Here is a 19,240-nt window from a genome sequence, read left to right as displayed (position 1 = left end):
CAAAACTGAACTTTTCTTGGTAGACATGACAATAAACAATACAACTAAATAAAAAATCTAAATAGAAGATTCCAAACTGCTGACCATCTCCAATATTTTCTGATTTTATTTTGTTTTCAGCATTGGATATATTTTGATTTTAGTTTTCCTCATTGAAATAACCTTACATCAACAAAGTAGGAGCAGAAGTAGACCATCAGACCTATCAACCCTGCTCCGCCACTCAATGAGATCGTAAGCTCTGCATTATAGTTGACTTTCAATATAACAAAATCAATTGCCTTTTATGTAATTTGCTTTTTTCATACTATAGTTGAAGATATTTGTAACATTTTGCAGTTCTCCCATCTTCTGTTACTTCAGAGAGGCCACTGAGATACTCTTTTCGAAGGGAATTACATTTCCCTCTCTAATCAGAGATCCGCAATGAGGCGAGCATTTAGCCAGTATCTCTTGGTCCAGGGTATTCTCCACTGGATCTCACATCAACACTGCCATATATTAGATCTGAAAAACATTTCACTCCATCAGGATCCAAATGGTATGTAACATAGGTAGTAAATCCAGCCGGCCATTTTTTTTGTACTTAATGCCTTGACTCTACACTAGCTGTAATTGTGTTATGATAGCAAAATAAAGAAGGACTACATGGTGAAAAATGTTATCCATTGGCAAAATGGCTGATGGTCAGATGCACAATTAATGGGCAACATACAGACAAGGAAAGCTATATCAGTTACAAAAGACTGTTGACTACTGAAACAACACTCCCACTGTCTGTCATTACCTCGCCCAAAGAGCTTTGCTGTTTGTACTCCAAGTAATAAAACAAAAAAAAACAAAAAAAAAACAAATAAGCCAAGCATCTAAGAAAAGAGTAATAAGAGAACATTTCAAGTTGAGGTAAAACACGAAAGTCTGCAGACCCTGTAATTGTAGTAAAAATGTTGAAGGAATTCATCATGTCTTGTACTGTCCATAGTAGGTAAAGATAATATAAGCAAAGTTTCGGGCCTAAGCCCTTCACCAATGTTTCAGGTCAATGCAGAGAGAATAGGCAAGAGAACAAAGGAAAGACTGAAAAACACAAAAACTGCAGGAGATTGTAGATGCTGGAATCTGAAGCAAATCTCCATCTGCTGGAGGAATTAAGTGGGTCAAGTATTAGTGAGGGAAGAAAAATAGTCAATATTTCATGCTGGAATTCTTCATAAAGACTGAAGAAAGTTAGTATTGAAGCCCAACACAGGATTGCTGAACCAGGCAATACTGAAACATGGCAGACAGAGACAGAGGTGTGGCAGATACCAAACAGAGGGAAAGGAAGGCAAGAAAAACAAAGCGGATCTGTTTGTTGATGACACAAAAGTCCCTTTCACACTTGCATGTGATCCCAGGAATTAACTGCCAATTAGTCTTTAAAGTGCCTAGTATGAAAGCAATATCAGCTCCATGCCAGTGTGAGGTGACATCATCTCATGCTGGGGATTGACAGCCTCTACCCCTTGTACAATCCCTGGTGTCTGCAGATGCCAGCATTGCAATCAGGCAAGTGTGAAACAGCCAAATGCATTGTGGGATGGAAATTACCCAAGTTTTTGCATGAGTGCAGAAACATGAAGGAAGATTAAAATGAAGGTATAAACTTTCCTGTGGGAAAGTGGCAATGGGGGTTGGAAGAGAGAGAGAGAGAGAGAGAGAAAATAAATAGCAAAAGCAGACAATTTTTAAACTGTGTGGAAAAGTTGGCAGCAATTTATAATTTATAAATTTATAAAGACAATTTATAAATTTATAAAGACCATGGGAATGCTATGTGGCAACAAAATTGCTCCATGATAGCTCTGTGTATGCAGCCATGTATACAACCCTTTCTCTGCCGCACAAATTCTGGGATGGCAGGTATACCAACACTTTTACCCCCGGTGTTTATAAATTGTCTGCAATAGTGCTACCAACTTTCCACACTGAATAAATTTTAAACAATAGTGCTACCAACTTTCCACGCTGTATAATTTATACACGATAGTGCTACCAACTTTCCTACCATATTGAAAAATTGTGCACTGTTGCTATTTATTGTGAGCACTTTCCCACGGTCTCTTATAAAAGTTTATATAGGTCGACACAAAAGCAACAGGGGTTCATACTGTGCTGTATATAAAGCTTAATTATGTTATAATTAGGCATGATTAATTTTGTTCAAATATAATACATTGATCAGGATTTAGGGCTGGTCCACTATCATTCGATGCGTCATGACGTCACCAGTAGAAGGTAGAACAGTCCTAAATCCGAGGATGGCTCCTTGCAAGTGTAAAAACGTTCAGTGTCCCAGTTATGAGTGGTCAAGTGTGAAAAGCCAAACCAAGTATGAAAGGGGCTAAAGATAGGAGGCAAAGTGGACAGTGAGGGAAATTTTCAAAGCTTACAGATGGATCTGGACCAACTGGGAGAATGGGCCAGTAAATGGATGATGGAGTTTAATGCAGACAAGTGTGAGGTGTGGGAATTTGGAAGAGCCAACCAAGGTAGGACATACATAATAAATGGTACGGGACTGAGGAGTGCAGAGGAGCAAACAGATCTGGGAATAGAGATACATTGTTCCCTGAAGGTGGCGTCCCAGGTGGACAGGGTTGTAAAGAAATCTTTTTGAATCTTAGCCTTCATAAATCAAAGTATTAAGTATAGGAGTTGGGATGTTATGTTGAAGATGTTTAAGACATTGGTGAGGCCAAATTTGGAATATTGTGTGCAGTTTTGATCACCTAACTACAGAAAGGATATCAATAAGATTGAAAGAGTGCAGAGAAGATTTACTAAGATGTTGTTGAGTCTTAAGGAGTTGAGTTACAGGGAAAGATTAAACAGGTTAGGACTTTATTCCTTGGAACAAAGAAGAATGAGGGGATTTTTGATAGAGGTTTACAAGATTATGAGAGCTATAGACAGAGTGGATGCAAGTAAGCTTTTTCCACTTAGATTGCGGGAGATAAATACAAGAGGACTTGGCTTTGGAGTGAAAGGGAAAAGATTTAGGGGAAATGAGGGGGGGGGATTTTTTCACTCAGAGAGTGGTGGGAGTGTGGAACAAGCTGCCATCTGATATGGTGAATGCAGGCTTGATCTTAAGTTTTAATAGGATAGATACACAGATGGGAGAGGGCTGGCAGGTTATGGAATGGAAGCAGTTCATTGGGACTAGTGGAATAATAGTCAGCACAGACTAGAAGGACTAAATGGCCTGTTTTCTGTGCTGTAGCACCTTTCAAATAGAAACCTAACATACCTGTTAAATCGCCAACCTGGCAATTTAAGGAAGATCCCACCCCTGCGATGACGTGGTGAGTGACGCACCACACAGCCTCAGGGAATCCCCTGTTCCTTGTGTTCTTTTGTTTCCTTTCTGTTTAAAGTTCCAGAGTAACTGGGTGACCCATTTCCCCTTTAAATAGGTGGAGGAAGACACCTGGTTAAGTTTTACTGGGTTCCCTGACCACCTCCAAGATAGGTCTGGGACCAGGGTAGATTTTGACTGGGCTTGCCCAGTTTGGCCCTTTCAAATGGCCCTGTACCTGGGTCTTCAACCTAGTAAATTGGCCTATTAACCCTATTTTACAAGGCGATTTGAAATGGCCTAATACTGCACCATGTCACACCTTGACAACAGTTTGTTTGCTTAACAATTTGAGTTTGTGCATGTTGTGTGTACAGGTCTGACTGTGTAAGAGAACAACATTTGTCATGGTATGTGGTTCACCTTGACATAACTTCTATTTCTTGTGATAGTTCTCCATGGTTCAAGAATCCCATCTTCTGAGTAGACCACTTGAGCACCTAATGGGACACTTACCTCTGACTTCACTTGTGCATGCCCCTTCTTTGTATGAATTTCAATCTCCCTTCTGTGAATTGAGGAGTTTTCTTCATGGCCACTATGACTGTTGCTGATATTTGGGGAATGTGCCTTTAAAGGAAATTGCTCTTCTATGATAAAGATAGATGTCAACATAAAAGATTCAACTGAACTTGGATCTGTTGGGAATGATAAAGATCTCAGTTTAGCACATTCTCGTGTGCAAACCATCTGATGCCATTTCAAATTAGATTATATCTAATGTTGCCACTTTTTTCATTACAGGGCACCTGTATGTTTCAGCACGTCTGAAAAGGATATAATTCAACTTTAAACAACCATGCACCTCATGGGAATTAGGAGATGCAGGTTTGACTTCTCATTGTCATTTCTACCTCTTCATTAGTGCCACTTTCACTTTCTAAATCAAGGGAATTATAAATCTTCGTCCGCAAAGCCAAGCCAAAGAAATCAAGGGAAGTATATGAAGTGAGTATTATTCAATGTGTATTAGCGATGGAGTTTATTCTGCCTGAATATTGAATGCCAGAATTTTCTGAGGTAGATGCAAGATCTCCATCACTGTGAAGACTATGAGAATGAGGCCAATCTATGAATGTTGATTATGAGTCCTGATTGATAGTTGGAAAGTGATGGTGATGTGATGTATAGAAATGGGTCTGAGGTTAGTAAAGTAACATTTGAAGATCCATTTACTAACAGTTTGCACATCTCTTGGTTCATCCACAGCTTCTGGTTAGGATACACTTGGATAATCTGAGTAGGAACACACTCATCCACATGTTTTCTGATAAAGTTGGTAACGCTGTAGCATATTAATTCAGATCCACTACCGAGTCTTTGAATGTTGCCCAGTTCACTGACTCCAGGTAGTTACGAAGGCGCTCTTCTGCCTCTCCAGACTATTTCTGTGCAGTCTTCATTGCTGGTTCTGTGCACTTCAGATTCTGTCTGGATGCAAGGTGGTCTGACTTTCCAAAGTGTGGGTGTGGAATGGAGCAGAAGTCATCCTCAATAGCAGCAGCAGTGGCCAAGAATCTTTGATCCCCTGGTGTTGCGGAACTCTAAACCTAAACCTAACTCTATGGAGTGCTGAAGGTAGTTTGGGAGTATTTTCTTTAAGATGGTCTGGTTGAAATCCCCAGCGACAACTGAGAAGGCATCAATATATGCTTTATGTTGTTTGATGATCACTGGAAGTTGATCTTCCAGTGCTAGCTTACCATCTGCCAGTGGAGGGATGGAGACTGCAGTCAGGACAACCCAGATGAATACCCTCATGAGGTAGAAGTGTCAGCACTTCTGGTCCAGATGAGTGGAGAAGCCTGAAACAGGATTGCTATATCTGACTACTACGAAGAGTTAATCTTAAAGCAGACACTGTCACCTCTACCTTTAACCAAGGACACTGTCCTGTCCATGCAATGTCTGGAGAAACTTTCGGGCTGAAGGGTTGAGAGTTGGGCAGAGCAGATGGAGTTCAAGTGTGAAGTGATGTATTTTTTAAAGTCAAAATGGTCAATGGATGGATACTTAACAGTGTGGAAGAACAGAGGTATTGTGGTGTCCAAATCCATACACCTCCCAAGGTTGCTGTGAAGGTTAATAAGATAGTTAAGAAGGCCTATGGGATGCTAGGCTTCATGTGTCGGAGGATTGAGTTCAAGAGTCAAGAGGCCATGTTTCAACTTTACAAATCTCTAGTGAGACCACATTTAGAATATTGTTTTCAGTTCTGGTCACCTCAGTTCTGGAAGGGTGTGGAAGCCATAGAGAGAGTACAGAAGGAGATTTACTGGAATGTTGCCTGGATTGGAAAATAAGTCTTATGAGGCAAGGTTAGCAGAGCTAGGGCTTTTCTCATTGGAGTATAGACTAAATAGAGGTCTATAAGATTTTGAGAGGCATAGATGAGGTTGACAGCCAAAACCTTATTCCCAGGGTGGGAGTAGCATACACCAGATAACATCTGTACAAAATGAAGGGAGGTTTTTTTTCTTTTTTTTTTTTTTACACACAGAGTTGTGAGTACCTGAAAGCCTTGCCAGTGGTGGTGGTGAAGGCTGCAACATTTTGGGTATTTAAGAGACTATTAGACAGGCACATGGGGGAAAGAAAAATAGAGAGTTGGGAGGTAGGAAGGGTTTAGTGCTTTTAAAAAAATTTTGGTGGGAATATATATGTCGGCACAATATCGAGGGACAAAGGGCCTGTACTGTGCTGTAGTGTTCCATGTTCTCAATTTTAATCTCCAGAGACTGTACAAAAACTAGAATGGTACAAGGATGGGGGTGGTGCACTGACCCCTGCCATTCAGACTCACTTGGAGGCCATTTCCAAAGTTTCAAGATATTCAGTTTACTGACTGAATAGACTAGAAAAGAAGGCAAGCAGGGATTCCTTAGCAGTATATAAAATCATTGATAAAGTAAGATTGTCACAGCAATTTCTCCAAGCTAGCGAAGTCTAAAACCATTAAACATGGGTTTAAGGTGAGGGGGGGGGGGAAGATTCAAAGGGGCCCTGAGAGGCAAGTATATGGAACTACAGTACATGTGGGTACAACCACAACGTTTAAGACATTTGGACAACTAAATGGATAGGAAAGGCTTGAAGACATGAACCTAAGGAAGGCAAATGGGACTGTCTCAGGTAGGTACTTAGGTTGGCATGAATGTATTCAGCTGGGGCCTAGTTCTGAGCTGTATAACTCCATAACTGCCAGCTCCCTGTACAGCCATAGTATGCTCTCCTTTTAAAGCAGCAGACTAACCTTAAGTTATGATCACAAGCTTAAACTGGAGGTTGCCACTCTTAAGATCCACACTGATGTGTTTAGCAAGTGAACTTCCTGATTGGCATTGGCTGGATGCAGTAATCATCAAAATGAAATGTGAAGCTGATTCACTGCCATAATTGCTCTTGCTGAATGCGGGTTAATTATGCTACATCATTGCTGCGCATGAGTTTGGGTCAACACATTAAGCTTCCTTTCGTCTGAAAGAGCAAAGTTGTGATCTCAAGGACTAAAGTAACAGCACACCAGAGAGAAAAAGCATATTTTGAAGTTGATAGCATAAGTCAAGAACAATTGGTTAAGTATCAAACCCAATTATAACAGTTGGAAAGGTGTTATCAAACAAAGCTAAGGTTTAAACGATGCAATAATTCTTGCATGGAAATTATATTTTAGAATCAATTTTGTGCAGTAAACATGTATTCTTAATTGCATGAAATCTAAAGAAGTGTTTAATATTTTTTCCCATCCCATAGTGTTATAATTCACAGGTGTGAGATCTATTTCCACATAAATGCAAATGACATTCATCTTTACCATATCCCAACACCCTCAATTTCACAGCCAGCATTTCATGCAAAATTCTTTTTGCCCAGAAGTTTGATGAGAAAACTCCAAGTGTTCAATTTTAAAGCATCAATAGCACAAAGCATATAATTTTGGTATATTTTCCACTGTTTCCTGATGAAATATACTGATAGAGATACAATTTTCCCAAACATTGGTGTAATTTTCCTGTCACATTAGTTAAATAAAATTGATGACATCTGTACCACATTTGGTTATCATACTGAAAGTAGTAAAACCTGCAATGATTTGGAAGTGGTTTACGCTTCACTGTCTTTTATGGTTAATAAACTAGACACTGTGGATCCTGGCCCTCAGCTCATCCCTGGCGTGATCATAGCTGATAATGCTCTTCTGGTCCATTCCCTTGGCCACAATAGCACCCAAGTCCTTCTGCCCAACTGTGGCTGCTCCATAGCTAAAACCATTCATTGTTGAAAGCTTGCCCTACTTACAGGTTTCCCTTCTTCCACCTCCTATTTCCCACCTTACCTTACTTCAATTTTCCACCTTCTGTTTCTCAAGCTTCCCTGCACTCATCTCTATCGAAGCCTCTTCATAGAACTGTCATATTTTCCATAGGTAAGTGTTTGAAGCTATTGAAGCTTCCATGAGCTTATCAGCCAGCAGTCTATGTAATATATGCAAGCATGTTTTCTTACAGCATCCAAATTATGTTAATAGTGTAGTGACTACTTCGGTAGAGCTACTAAAGCAATACACATACACTGGATTAGTCAACACAGGACTGTTTATTTGGGCTTTAAATACTTCATTTATATCCCTCCTGTCCCAGGCTCCACAGGATGGGATGGTGACACCGCTATGGGTTTGCTGCCGATCCACAGGGCTGGCTGATTTAAATTAAACACAGTGGGGGCCCCGCGCCTTTTGGCAGGAGGCACAGCAAACCAACATGCTGGAACTCGACACACAGCACCGCGCGCGTGCAGTCCATTAACCGGGTGAGTAGCCAGTGGGTTGGCCTACGGCTCCACATGTCCACTGAAGAACTGCACCAGCGATGGTTCACGATACCGCGCTGTGCACCCACTTGGCCCACTACACCAATATTTTTTAAATAAGGGTACTCTCTTTTCGTGACAACTTTAGTAACTTTGGATTTGGCATTTAGTGCACTAAAACATGTACTACCAAATTTTTAGTTGTCTGACATCAATAAGTTTAATAAATTCTCCATAGAACTCATCAAGTGAAGCTCTGAATTCTTAATATCATCTCCTCCCTTTTTCTCTTTGAACCAAATTCTGCGCAACCTTGATGTGTTGTCATCATGAAGGCTGTTGTTTTCATTCCATTAATACACCCCTCTCCAGACCTACTTCTCTGGAAATGCCTGGGGGCATTTATTACAATAACAATTACTATATAAATTCAGTTCACAAATGCAAATCTTAGGAGTCACCATCATGGCTTTTACCTTGTCCTGTTGAAGACCAAGGGATCTAAATCAACCACATCCTATCTCCAATCTTCAAGTGGAAAGATTTTTGCAGGCTTCCTGCTGAGGAAGAGAAATTGTTATTCAACACATCAACATGCATCTCTTGAATACTTTAGTATAACTAATTTTCAATATTCTAAACTCTTTATTTCAACTAATAGAAATTATTTCACATTTTGTACCTTAGTGTAAAGTGATGATTTCTTATCCTTTGTTTTAAATTGACATTACACTGGTATAAGTTCATATATTATGATTTTGGTAGTGTACAAGTTACTATTTAATCTAGAAGACTTGATATATTATAAAGCTTGACAAATCTGGAATTCTAGAGAGAGTGAAGCAAAATGATAAAAGGTTACATTAACACCCAGAAAATACAAGCAGCCTTACTTGGAGACAGAGCTTCCTCACAGTACAAATGAGCCAGTAATAAAGTGAAAACCACTCACTCCCATATGAGAAATTCTAGTTTCTGCTCCAAAAGACTCAATATCAAGAGCCAGATGGAATATACTGGGCAGAAAGTTGCCTTTGATCCCCCAGTGATGAATGGGGACCAAAGAGGAGTTATGGATGAAGGCCAGAGGTCATGCCAAGTAAACAGAATGTAAACAAATATCAATAAAAAAGAAGGGGAGCTTATTGTTGATTTTAGGAAGGAGAGGATCTATTCACCTGTTCACATTGATGCTGCGGAAGTGAAGAGGGTTAGAACTTTTCAAGTTCTTGGTAGTCCATATTTCAGAAGTAATTTCCTGGACCCAGCATGTCAAAGGGAACCGTGAAAGTGACATACCAGATGCTTCTGCTTTCTAAGGAGTCTGAGGAGCTTTGGCACATTGTCAAATCCTCTATCAAATTTTTGCAGGTGCACTGACAAATGTGTACTGACAAATTGTAGCACAGCCTGATTGGGTATTCACTTGCTCATATAGCAGAAGATGCCAAAAGGGAACAAACATATTGCAGTCCATCACAGGCTCCAACTTCCCATCCATTGTATTCTATGCGAGGCACTGCCTCAAGAAGGCAGACAACATTATAAAGGACCACCCCACCCCCCCTCACCCTAGTCACAACCTCTTCTCACTGCTACCTTCAAGCAGAAGGTACAGGTGACTGAAGTCCAGTACCTTAAAGTTCTTTCCAACAGTTTTCAAGCTCTTGAACACTCCACCTCATCCCTTGTTACACTAATCAGGGAATGCCCTACCACAGCAAATAGTTGTCTGAATGCAGAACAACCAAAGGAACTGCTCACACAAACTATCCAAGACTTTCATCAAGCAATATTTATTTGTATATACATCCTATCCTTCTCATGCATATGTATTGTTTGTCTGTATGTGTGTTATGTCTGATTGTGTGTCTGCATGTTTGCACCGAGGACCAGAGAATGCTGGGGGGTTTTTTTCGGGTTGTACTTGTACAATCAGATGACAATAAACTTGACTTGACTTCTCTGCACTGGATTTTCAGATTTCTTGTCAAAGTACATACATGACATCACATACAACCCTGAGATTCTTTTTCCTGCAAACGTGCAAGAATTACGACTAACTGGTCATGCAAACAAAAACTGTACAAAGCTTAAATGTAAACAAACAACTGTAAACAGATAACAAATATAAACAAACTGTCAAGTAAGAACCCTTAAAAGAGTCCCTGATTGAGTTTGTTGTTGAGGAGTCTGATGGTGGAGGGATAGCAGCTGTTCCTGAACCTGATGATGCGAATCTTGTGGTACCCATACCTCTTTTCTGATGGCAGCAGCGAGAACAGAGCGTGTTCTGGATGGTGTGGGTCTTTGATGATTGCTGCTGCTCTCTAATGGCAGCATTCCCTGTAGATGTACTCAATAATGGGGAAGGTTTTACCTGTGATGTCCTTGGTTACATCTACTACCTTTTGGAGGGCTTTATGCTCAGTGGTATTAGTGTCCCCATACCATACTGTGATGCAGCTGGTCAGCACACTTTCAACCACACATCTGTAGAAATTTTCAGAGTTTCTGGTGTCATACCAAACTTGAGGAAGTAGAGGTGCTGACGTGCTTTCTTCATGATATCATTGGTGTGTTGAGTCTAGGAAAGATCCTCAAAGATATTGACTCCCAAAATCTTAAATTTTCTCATCCTCTCCATCTCTGATCCTCCAATGATCACTGGATTTATACCTCTAGTTTTTCTTTCCTGAAGTCAACAACCTTAGTTTTGGTGACATTGAGTGCAAGGTTGGCTCCATTCAGCCAAGCTTTCAATCTCCATCCTGCAGGTTGACTCATCCCTTCCTTTATATAACCCACGACCATGGTATCAATGGAAAATTTGTTTATGATGTTATTGTCATACTGAGCTACACAGTCGTAGGTGTAAAGTAAATAGAGCAGGGAACTAAGAACACAGCCCTGTGGTGCTGGAGATTGTGGAGGAGATGTTCTAACCAATCTTCACTGATTGTGGTCTGGAGGTGAGGAAATCCATTGATTCAGTTATGCAATGCAGTGATAACTCCCAAGTCTTAGAGTTTGCTGATCAGTTTTGAGGGGATGCTAAACTTGGATAACTGTGAATCTTTATTATCTATTTTATTGTGTATTTACTGTCTTTTTAATTCAATTAAGTTTTCATTATGTGGTTCAGATCACATCACAAGATAAAGGAACAGAAGCAGGCTACTCGACCTATTGGGCCTTTTCTGTGACTCTGCACTAAGCTAAACTAAACTCACACACAGTTCCAACTACCTGCCTTTTCCCTATATCCCTTGATATGAGATATGTATCCATTTCCTGTTTAAATACTCCCAGTGATTTGGACTCTACTGCTATGTGTGGCAATGAGTTCCACAGATCCATGACACTCTGACTATAGAGGTTCTTCCTCCTCTCTGTTTTAATTGGATAACTTCTAATTTTAAGACTATGAACCTTTGATCTTGACTCACCAATCAAGGGAAACTTCTTATCCATATTCACTCTGTCAAAACCTTTCAATATTTGAAATGTCTCTGTGAGATTCTCCCTCATTCTCTTATACTCCAACGAGTACAACCCAAGAGCTGCCAAACATTCCCCATACTCCAGCACCTGCATTCCAAGAATCATCCTGGTAAATCTCCTCTGCACCAACAACATTACATCTTTTCTCAGACAGAGGACCCAAATGGGGTCTCACCAATGCCCCATAGAGCCTCATTAACACCTCTCTACTCTTAAACACTATACCTCTCAAAATGAATGCTAGCATAGCATTTGCCTACTTCACTACCAATCCTACCTGGGCATTAACTTCTAGATTACTCTGCACAAGGACACCCAAGTCTCTTTGCACCTCCGAGGATTAAATTTTCTCCCCATCTAGATAGTTCTCTGTCTGTTTATTTTCACTGCCAAAATGTAAAACTGAACACTTCTCAACATTGTATATCATCTGCCATATATTTGCCCAGTCTCCCAAACTGTCTTTATCCTACTGCAATTTTATGGTTTATTTAACAGTTCCTGCTCCACCACCTATCTTGGTGTCATCTGCAAATTTGGCCACAAAACTATTTAGTCCACAATCCAAATCATTAATATAAATTGTAAACAGCACCGGCCCAAATACTGACCCCTGCAGAACACCACTTGTTACAGGCAGCCATTCTGAACAGGATCCCTTCTTTTCAACCCTTTGCTTTCTGCCTATCAGCCAATTTTCTATCCAGTCTAATAGCATCCCTGTAATTTCATGCACCTCCATCTTATTTATCAGCCTAACATGCGGCACCTTATCAAAAGGCTTTGTAAAATCCAAGTATATAACATCCACAGCCTCCCCCTTTGTCTATCTTACCTGAGATTTCTTCAAATAACTCTAATAGGTTAGTCAAACATCATAATCTACCCTTTAAAAAACCTTGCTGACTAGGACCTATCCTGTCATTCATTTCCAGGTATTTCATAACTTCATCCTTGAGCATTGAATCTAATAGCTTCACCAACCACCGACGTCAGATTTATAGGTCTACAGTTCCCTTTTTTCTGCTTCCTACCTTTCTTGTACAGCAGAACCACATTCGCAACCTTCCAATCCCCTGGAACCACATCAGAGACTATTGATTTTTGGAAGATTGTCACCGATGATCTACAATCTCCAAAGCCACCTCTTTCAAAACCTGTGGGTGTATCCCATCCGGTCCGGGAGATTTTTCTGTCTTTAATCCATTCAATTTACCTAGCACAATTTCTCTAGTAATCTTACTGTATCTAACTCTACTCCCTGAAGCTTCTGTCTGTCAGGGATATTAATAATGTCTTCCACAGTGAATACAGATGTAAAATATTAATTTAATTCTTCTGCCATATCTTTGTAATCCATTATAATTTCCCCAGCATTGTTTTCTATCGGTCCTATGTCAACACGTGTCTCTTTTATTCTTCATGTATTTAAAAAAATTCAGTATCTTTTTCTATATTGATTGCCAATCGCCTTTCATAACTCATCTTTTCTTTCCTTATGACTTTCTTTATTTCTTTCTGTAAGATTTTAAAGGAATCCCAGTCCTCTGATTTCCCACTAATTTTAGCTACCTTATATGTCCTTCCCTTTGCATTTATCTTGGTCTTACCTTCTTTCGTTAGTCACATTGGTACCATCTTTCCTTTGACTACTTTCCTTTTTCTAGGAATATATCTATCCTGCATGCCTTTTATCATTTGCAAAAATATCTTCCAATACTGCTCTGTTCCTCCTACTAATTTCCTTTTCCAGTCAACTTGGGCCAGTTCTTTCCTCATACCATTATAATTTCCTTTTTTCCACTGAAAAATTTATACATCAGATAACATTTTTTCCTTTTCAAATTTGAAATTGAATTCAACTATGTTATGGTCACAGCTTCCAAGAGGTCCTAAGACCTTTAACTTCCTAATGACCTCAGGTTCATTGCACATGACCCAATCTAGAACTGCAGATCCCTTGGTGGGCTTCTCAACAAGCTGTTCAAAAAATCCATCCCTTAAGTTTTCTACAAACTCACACTCCTGTAATCCAGTAAATTTCTGTCCTTCCAAATTCCCTGCCATGTTAAAATCTCCCTTAATTATTTTGATATTATCTTTGTGACATGCCCTTTGTATTTCTATCTGTCTTTCATAGTCTTCTTCCCGGCTGCTGTTTGGGGGCCTGTATATAACTGATAATATTATCTTTGTACCCTTGGCATTTCTTAATTCAACCCATACCGATTCTACCGCTTTAGACCCTATATCCTTTCTTTCTATTGATTTAATGTCATTACTTATCATCAGAGCCTCCCCTCTATCTCTACCCTATAGACTGTGTATCCTCGGATATTGAGCTCCCAATCACGTCTCATTGAACCATGTTTCAGTAATGGCCACAATGTCATACCTTTTTGGGTGAATCTGAGCAATCAGGTCACTCACCTTGTTTCTGATATTATGTGCATTTAAGTAAGGTGTCCGTGTGTTATTGATGACGTATGAGCTGTATTCCTGTTGAACAGCTCTTTCTCCAGTCTGCTCACCTGCCTTTCCTTTGTTGTTTTTGACCAATTCTTTACTATTACTTCCTTCCTCCGATGTAACTCCCTGGCTCACTACTATCCTATTTTCTTTGCTCTCATTATGATTTCCATCCCCATGGTTCTAGCAAACCCTCCTGCCAGGATATTGGTCACTTTCCAGTTAAGGTCCAGTCCATCCTTTTTTTTTATATATATAGAGGTTTGACCTCCCCCAGAAACGATCCCAGTGATCTAGGTATCTGAAGCCCTGTCCCCTACACCAACTCTTAAGCCACGCATTCATCTGCCATAGCTTCCTATTTATATCCTGTCTTACCCGTGACACAGGCAGCAATCCAGAGATTACCACCCTCAGGGTCCTGTCTTTTAACTTTCTACCTAGCTCCCTATATTCCCTCGTGAAGACCTCATCTCTACCTCTATCTGATGATGACCATGACATCCAGCTGCTCTCCTTCCCCTTCCAGAATGTTGCTGAGACGATTTGAGACATCCCTGACCCTGGCACCTGGGAGGCAACATGCCATCCAGAAGTCTCTATGCATTCCAGCAAACTTCCTGTCTGCCCTCCTAACCAACGAGTCCCCTATTACTAATGCTCTCCTCTTCTTAGCCCTTCCTTTCTGAGCCAAGGAGTCAATCTCTGTGCCAGAGTCTTGGCTGCCTCGACTCGTCCCTGGTAGATCGTTCCCACCAGCAGTATCCAAAACAGAAAACATATGTCAGTGGGAATGCCTACAGGGGTAGCTGTTATTTTTTTTTTGCATAAAGTACCTGTTTAGCTGCAGCAAGTAAGAATTTAGGTGCATATGTACATTGCACAATGTATATGACAATAACCAAACTCATTTTCATCAATTTACAGATTTCTTAAAAATTAATTATGTGTGTCATTAGTAGGGCCAACATTTAATGTCCATCCCCAATTTCTCTTATGTTAATAGTGAACCTCCTCAATAGACCACTCCAGACTCTAGAGGTGTAGGTATTCCTCAGATTAAACACTCCAAGATTATGACCCAATGATAACGAAAGTGCTGTAATATATCTCTAAATTAAGATGGTAGATGACTTGAAAATACACGATTTTTGTTTCTTATTACCTTCATCCCACACTCAAGATCTCTTCCCATATGGCCCTGAACACATCTGCTCCTATATCTTGCCCACAGTAAGATTCAGCCCAGTTCCAGCCACCTTTCCACTTCAGACGAGTTTTCAAAACTTCTATTAAAGCCTTTAGGCACGTCAACAATATTAATATTTTCATCTTCACTTTCTTGCTAATATTTTTTTTCTTGTATTTCTTTTTTTTCATGTCTTTATGAAGTCTTGGCAATGTCATTATCTTAAAAAAACTTTATCAGTGGCAATGTAAATACAGAGGAAGCACAATTTCTCACATACTCTGCACAACCTGTTCCTTTGTTGTTTTCTAAATGTATTATTTGCATTCATACCCACTGTTCGTGATCAATTTCCTCAGTTTTTTATTTAACTATTATCAATGTCTTTTTACTTTCAGTTGTTCAATGGTTAGTCACACTTTATAAGAAAAAATTGACACTTAGTACATTGGACAACAGATTTCTAATTTCAGATTTGCTGTTTCACATAGAAAGTTGAAAAAACATTCATTAAACTTTTATTAAATATAGCATGTTTAATCGCATAATGATGCTGACACATTGCGTTAGTTCAACTGACCTAAAATATTTTGCCACTGATTTCCATTTGTACTCAGCATCTAATGCCTCCTGTGTCAGTGTCCAACAATCGTCAACTAGCATTGATAGTTTCCAGTTGCCCTGATACCGCTTTTCCATGTGGAATGCCCTGGTGAAACCTTTCACCACATTTGTCACTGACAGCAGCAAGATCAGTAGGGAGAAAGTCAAGTTTATTGTCATCTGATTGTACCAGTACAACCCATCAAAACAGCATTCTCTAGCCCTCGGTGCAAAACATAATCAGGCATAATACACATACGGAAAATCAATAAATATGATGGACAAGTATTTCATCTCAATAAACCAACATTGTTTCATGAAAATTAGAGTCTCAGATGGATAGTGTGAGCAGTTCTTTTGGTCCTTCAGCATTCTCACTGCCTATGAAGAAGATGTTCCTGAGCCTGTTGGACCTGTCTCTGATACTCCTGCATCTCTTCCCCAATGGGAGCAGTTGAAAGATGCTGTTTGCAGGGTAGAAGGGGTCCTCAATGATTTTGCATGCCCTCTTAAAACAATGATCCCAGTAGATTACGTAGATGTGGGGTGGTGGTGGTGGGGAGGAGGGAGGAGAATCCAGTGATTCACTCTGCCACTCTTCTGGTCTTGTGGATTGACCACCGATCTATTTTTCTGCAGCAACTGTACCATACTATGATTCAGCCAGCCAGGATGCTCTCGATCGAGTTCCTATAGAAGGTTGACAAAATAGTAGCCAGTAGCCTTGCCCACTTCAGTCTTCTCAGAAAGTGCAGATAAATGAGGAGATCTTGAGTGTCCATCATAGGCCATTCGTTAAGTGGACTACAAGGAATGCAGAAAATGAATTTTCAATGATATGTTGCACTTTATGGGTTTGGATGCTTGAAACAGGAAATCACAAAAATAGGTTATATCTAGAAAATGATACATAATAGGAACATTTTAAGATGTTTTTCTTGATCAGCTGAAGAAGCAAAATCTTTGTTGCCCAGTACTATCAGAAATAAATAAATTCTGCTGGTAGTTTCTGTCATCGTCTTGGCTGATTGTTAATAACCACAACTATTTGAAACCAGCTTGGCCTTTGAATTGTCTTCCATGTAGTTTTCCTCTTTTTTTCTGTAGCCTTCAATTTCAGGATATGTGCAGGCTGAAAAGTTTTGTTCTACATCTCTTGCGTCCGCAAGCATCCACATTTTCCTTTGAGTTTTCATAAATGCATGTTTCCTTCTGCTAGTTTTTTTTTGAAGGTATGTATTGTTCATTATTTTACATAATATGTATGCTAACTTTTGAGATAATCCTTGTAAGAAGTGCTTTTGGTTTGGTAATAGTTAATTTTTGTTACTTTCAGACCTAATTTTATCCATGTTAAAAATGTCAGCAGTATTTAGTGAAATTCTTAGCATATGGTTTCATTACATCTCTACAAAACTCTTCTCTTCCCATGTGTTTGATTTGTTTGAATACATTTTCAAATGAAAGCCTGAGGCCAAGCTGAAAGAACATTGAGACCATACAAGGTGTTATCTTCCTTCTCTTTATAGAAAAACAATTCATCATTCCATTACAATCCAAAAAATTCCCTTTCCTTTCAGTCTTTTGTGTTCATTGCATCATTTATCAGCATTTAATGACTAAATACTTAGGACAGCATTTAAATGTTTAGCTTCCAATTGTCATTAAAACTATAAACTTTATAAAATCACATCCTCTTCAAGACATCTATTCCGGTAGCTGTGTGAATAAAGTCTGCCGTGTTTAGGTGGCACAGTTAGAGTAGTGGCTAGTGCAATATTTTTACTGCACCAGCAACCCAGGTTTGAATCCAGCACTGTCTGTAAGAAGTTCTCTCCACACGAGACTGCAGTGGCCACATTGGCTCCTTACAACAGTGAAATCCCCAACCTATTTCATATTGTGTAAGATCATGAAGCTTGTGAAATTAAGAAATACAAACCCAACTTTCAAACTAGCAAATCAGATTGGTAAGATACTGCATGGTTTTAACTTATTGAACACAGGGTGCAGCAAACCGCAGAGGAGATTGATGGAAATGAAAGAGAGGCCATTGGAGATGTGAGTGAGGCCATCAGAAGCGTGTGAGAGAAGGAAGGAGAAGTGGGCCAGCATCGGGGTTAGACTGAGAGTTAACTCCTTCAGACCGGTGCTCCTGATGATCTTGTTCGCAAATGTAAGATTGCTGGAGAAGAAAATGGATTATCCAAGGCTACATCTGAATCAGAAAGAACTGCAAGGCTGCTGTGCTCTGGGTAATTACAGAAATGTGGCTCCAGGACTCCATTCCAGACTCAACAATACAGCTTGATGGCTTTATCTCCTTCAGGGCAATCAGAGCTGCTGCTGCTCCTGGCAAGGCTCAGAGGGGTCCTATGCATTGACATCAGTGAGAACTGCCACAGATGTCTCTGTTGTAAAGACTTCTGCTCAGTAGAGATAAAGATAACAGATGGTAAAATGAAGACCCTTCTACTTGCCCAGGTCATTCTTGGCCACACTGATTGCCACAGTTTACATTCCATCTTCATCAAATGAGGGTGAAGCAATGAAGGAGCTTTATAGTTCCATCTGCGAAGCCCAGACATCCCACTCTGATGGTGCCATGATTGTAGATGTCAACTTCAACTCTGCCAACATGAAAACAGTCTTATGACGGTGTCAACAGTATGTCAACTGCACCAACAGAGGAAAGAAGACCCTGGATCGGATATACACCAAAGATCCCCATTTGGATACTCGGATCACATACCTGTACTGCTAACCCCGGCATACCGATGGCTAGCAAAATGAACTAAGCCAGTTCACAGGGAGATCAGGACATAGCTGAGGGGTGAGCAGGGGCACAGCAGCACTAGAAAATTGCCTTAAGTTCATGGACTAGAGATGTTTCAGGGATGGGGCCACCTAAAATGGTCACGTAAACTTAGAGGAGTACACAAGCTCAATGACTAGCTAAATCAGCAAGTGAATTGAGGATGTTATCAAGATCGAATGCTTCATAACCAGGACTATCCAGAAATCACAGCTGAATGCAGAGGTTCAGGCACTACTCAGAGCTCAAGATGCTGCGTTCAGGACAGAAGTCAAGATGGTACTCTAAGCTCAGCCAGGGCTGAAATCTCCCATGCAATCCAGAAGGCAAAGCATAATTATGCATAGAAGATCTATAGACACCGACAACGTGAGGCACATGTGGCAAGGGATCATGACCATAACAGATCACAAAACGTCTTTGCAAGTCAAAGGCTCTTCAGCCCTGGTGG

At 40.1% G+C, this 19,240-nt stretch overlaps 1 protein-coding gene across 2 annotated transcripts in view; it reads right to left on the bottom strand.

Moving 5' to 3' along the window:
- nbeaa (neurobeachin a) overlaps nt 1–19,240 on the bottom strand; it is a 1,045,297-nt gene that overhangs the window by 1,007,003 nt on the left and 19,054 nt on the right. Inside the window, exon 2 of one of the 2 annotated variants that reach the window (XM_069891655.1) lies at nt 8,686–8,769. The gene's annotated coding sequence lies outside the window, so the exon portion shown is untranslated. The remainder of the gene's footprint in view (nt 1–8,685; nt 8,770–19,240) is intronic. The other variant, XM_069891654.1, reaches the window with a different exon arrangement.

Source organism: Narcine bancroftii, chromosome 7, assembly GCF_036971445.1.
Source record: "Narcine bancroftii isolate sNarBan1 chromosome 7, sNarBan1.hap1, whole genome shotgun sequence".
Lineage (NCBI taxonomy): Eukaryota > Metazoa > Chordata > Chondrichthyes > Torpediniformes > Narcinidae > Narcine > Narcine bancroftii.
The sequence above is the reverse complement of the archived record's forward strand: the minus strand, read 5'-3'. Positions and strand labels throughout refer to the sequence as shown.